The following is a 4,767-nucleotide window of genomic DNA, read 5'->3' on the forward strand; positions in this document are numbered from 1 at the left end:
CACAGAGGCAGTCAGTGGTAATACATTGAAAATGCTAGGATTTGTTCTGCGTACTGCCAGGGTTTTCCAAAATACCCGCGTGCTGAGAACTCTTTATAACTCCTTGGTGCGAAGTAGACTCGAGAGCGGCTCCATGATTTGGGGGCCACACGAGCTTAAGGTAGAGAAAGTCCAAAGTTGTCAGGGTTTACCAGTTATAGCTAGTTGCTGTGGTAATTCCTACTGATTTAATTGTGGCGTGTTGCCGTTGTAATGTGGCATGTTGCCGTTGTAATGTGGCATGTTGCCGTTGTAATGTGGCATGTTGCCGTTGTAATGTGGCATGTTGCCGTTGTAATGTGGCATGTTGCCGTTGTAATGTGGCATGTTGCCGTTGTAATGTGGCATGTTGCCGTTGTAATGTGGCATGTTGCCGTTGTAATGTTCCAAGTTTTGATGTGTTCTTTCGTCGGGGTCTACCAATATAGAAGACCCCGATGTGGGTAATGGTGCGGGTGCCAGAATATGATATTTAAAAGAAATGCTTTCTTACAGTTTGTTTATTGATATAAAATTTTTACACGATTTGATATTAACTTATTATAATTTATCTAATTGATTATTGAACTTTGAATGAAATATGAAGCTAAAATATACGTTCTTTAACAATCAAGCGATGGCAGGCGATTCTCGCCCCCGCGCTCCAGTTGGCTGCTTTTGTTGAATCCGCTCAGTGTTGTCAACCTGACAGTAGCAGTATAATTCAGTGTTGTCAACCTGACAGTAGCAGTATAATTCAGTGTTGTCAACCTGACAACACCAAATGGCGTGGCCAGACGGCTACATAAATTTTGTCGATGTATCAAATCGTGTAGCACAAATATATCACCGGTTTAAAAATACATTATTCATACATGACCGCGGGCCGCGGGTTGTCCACCCATGGTATAAATGATACTTGAAGTTCAAGGATTCGGTAGGAAGAGCGTAGTGTATTGCGCGGACAGGATATAATCGTGGTTGGAATAATCAAGGATGAATAATGTGTGAAATCATATCGATATCTATATGTAGGTATACTTAAAGGAAACTTCTTATAAAATAGGTATCTATATTTAACATTGGTCACAGTGAGTTTGATAAAGGAATGTAATTTGACGCAGGCAGTATGAGGTTGCATTTTTTCTTCCTTTTTATACGGTTGTAGTCACTTTGTATATAAAAAATATATTACATGTATGTATAAAATAATTATCTCTTTTTAAGTATATTAATGATAATTACACATGTCGCTCACTCTTTTCAAGAACGTCACAAATCAAAAATCGTCCATTTTCAGTTTCGCTTGTTTTCGGAATGCTTATCCGCACCCCAATGGTGCATAGGGCACTGCTTCATATAAATGCAGTGTTATCTTGATCGTTTACACATGAAGGAGAGGTGATCAGCCCTCTGCTTCAGGTACCAGGCCAGGGTAATATTGAATAAATATTACAGTGAAAAAATCACCCCCCCCCTGGGAATCCAACCCGGGACCTCCAGAACAGAGCCGAGCGTGCTGACCATTGCTCTACGGAGGCGTACATATATATATATATAAATAACTAGCTAACTAAACATCACGCCGCTTCCCGCAGGGGTAGGCAGAGAGAATAGAACACCACACCACTCTGTCTTTGCAAACGTTCTTCGCCTCTTCCACGTTCATGCATCTCCTCATACATACCCGCCGATTGTTACAACTCCTAACCTGACCACTTTCAAGTATTTGGCAAACCTGATCGTGCCATGTTTTTCTCGGTCTTCCTCTGCTCTTTTTTCCACTTACATTTGCCTCATAATTTATTTGTTTACATATATATATATATATATATATATATATATATATATATATATATATATATATATATATACATATATATATATATATATATATATATACAGTGGGTGGCCAAATTATTAGGGACACTTTGAATTTCCTGTAATTTTCATGATCAAATGAATTTAATGAGCAAATAATTAGGTTTTTTAATTATTTTTTTATTGATTGTGGTGCTTTTTTTAGAATATAGAAACAATATAATCATACATTTAATAAAAGTAATTTATTTTTATCATAAAAAACGATTATTCAAAAATTTCCGAAAAAACCTTAATATTTAGTAATAACACCCTTTGCTGCGATTACAACTTCCAAACGTCGGGGCATGCTATCTATGCAGATTTTTGCATTGTGCCGAAGATTAAGGTTATCGTGCCATACTCTGATAATATTTTCTATCAGTAACCGCTTGGTGGTGATGACTTTTTTATCCATTTCCCGTTTCGTTAGCCTCCAAATGTTTTCAATGGGGTTCATATCCAGCAAATTGCCCGGGCAAGCCAAAACACATACTCAACAGACGTTTTTTTCAGCCAGGAATACGGTAATACTCCTGGTTTTATGACACGGTACCTATTCATGCATAAACACATACTCTTCATCACCAGGGAACCATTCCTTAGCCTCGGCTGGAGCCGACTTTTCAGTACTCGCTGGTACTGGTCTTGCCTCATGGTCCCTTCCATGATATAGAATCGTCCCATACCCTTAAATAAGATAATGGACCACAACATTATGCTAACAGGGTGTTTTTAGCCCTCTTCACAAGGCAGTCCGGGTGGAAGTTTTCTCCTGGGCCACGTCGGACGAATGAAGTTTTTCCCACCAAAATTTTAAATGTTGACTCGTTTAGAAGCAGACCTATAAAGTATTACCATGATTGCAAAAATATGTATTTTTTATTATCTTCTTATTTTATTATACAAATATAGGTCATAAATACTCGATTCCAGTCCGAAACAGTCATATTCCGGTGTTCTTTGGCCCATAAGAGTCGTTTTTCTTCATGTCTCAGTCAGGCGTAGTTTTTTGGTTGGACGTCGACCCATTAGATTTACTTCAACTAACCGTCTCTGAACTGTCCTTTTGGAAACGTTAATTCCTTCATCGTTTATCAACAAAAATTAACAACAATCAGACAGTTAACAGACATTTTACGATTTTGGAAATAGACGACCCTGATTTTATGGGCACCACGCGGAGTTTTGATCATTTTTCTGCCTTTTTTCCGAAGCAGGCTGATTCCAGAGGCAGGTTTTTATCAATTTTTCTTTGTATCCGATGGACTCCTGACTTCGAAACATCTGTAAGTGCTGCTATTTTTTTCTGGAAATATGTGGAATGAAGTAGTAAGGTTATAACTTCCCTACATTTTCTTAGAGATATGTTTGAAAACTTACCCATACTTAAATTGAGAATATTATGGTTAAGTTCAAACTAAATTGAATTTTAACTATAAATTAATTGAAATTAACTTGTTGAATTAGCAAAACAAATAAATTTTTAACCTATACTTACGTTTTTATGGTCTTGAACTCAAAAAAACTTACACAAAAATGGTTTGAAAAAATATTAACTGAGTTCACACCAATACCATTTTTCACAAATCAACATCCAAATGAGAAAAAAACCTTACTTTTTTATATTTCACAGTATTGCCACATCTTCAAAATAATAATAATGATACCAGCAACAAAAATACAAAAGAAAAAATAATTACAACGAATTTATTTGACCACAAAATTCATTTAAACTTGGAAATTACAAAAAAGTACAAGTGTCCCTAATAATTTGGCCACCCACTGTATATATATATATATATATATATATATATATATATATATATATATATATATATATATATATATATATATATATATATATATATATATATATATATATATATATATATATATATATATATATATATATATATATATATATATATATATATATATATATATATATATATATATATATATATATATATATATATATATATATATATATATATATATATATATATATATATATATATATATATATATATATATATATATATATTTATATTTATATATATATCTACATACATAAAGGTTAATGACATGATACAAAATGATAAGAATATTTTCCCATTCGCGTAATATCCTGCCTACAGCGAGTGGGCCGATTTCAGCGACGATCCATTGTATTTTTATATTTGTCATCCACTCGCAATACGTGCATATGTCATATGTAGACCACAAAACACGCGTTACATACTAATGTTTTCCTGAATCACTTTTTCTAACTGAATTTTAACACAATGCAACCATGACTTGTAAAGTATTATATATCGTAGTCATACAGGACTGAATAGAATATCAGGACTAAATAGAATGCAATATATGTAGGTGTTTAATAGTGGGAAAATGGTTAACGTTACACCAGTGTATAAAGTGATAACTTATGTATAAAAGTAATGTGTCATTAGCCCAGGAATGCTCAAACTTCCATCATCTTTCATATTAAAAAAAACAAAAGATGTTTCATCTCAAGTTATCTTTAATATTGTCATATCATCCGTAAGGTGAATAATCCAGTGTTTGATAGAATCAACAACAATTAATTGTTACTTATTAATAAGTAACCAAGTGACCAAGTGCATTGTTTTACAAAAACGTGATCATCGACTATTTGATATCTTACTAGCTTAATATTGCCCTGCAAAAATCCCAAAGGATTTTAAACTTGGAAGTATAATATATTGACTTGTTCAAAATGACTAACTGTACTGGAGTTTATTTTCTTGCCAAGCAAAAGCTGCATAAAAAATTAATTAATGTTTTCAGGCGTTTCCCAGTATGTAAAAATAATCAAGAGTTTGGATCTTGCATATATCCAAATAAAAAAAACTCATAAATTTT

Source organism: Brachycentrus maculatus, unplaced genomic scaffold, assembly GCF_059751285.1.
Source record: "Brachycentrus maculatus isolate JH-2025_06_01 unplaced genomic scaffold, ASM5975128v1 h1tg000063l, whole genome shotgun sequence".
Classification (NCBI taxonomy): domain Eukaryota; kingdom Metazoa; phylum Arthropoda; class Insecta; order Trichoptera; family Brachycentridae; genus Brachycentrus; species Brachycentrus maculatus.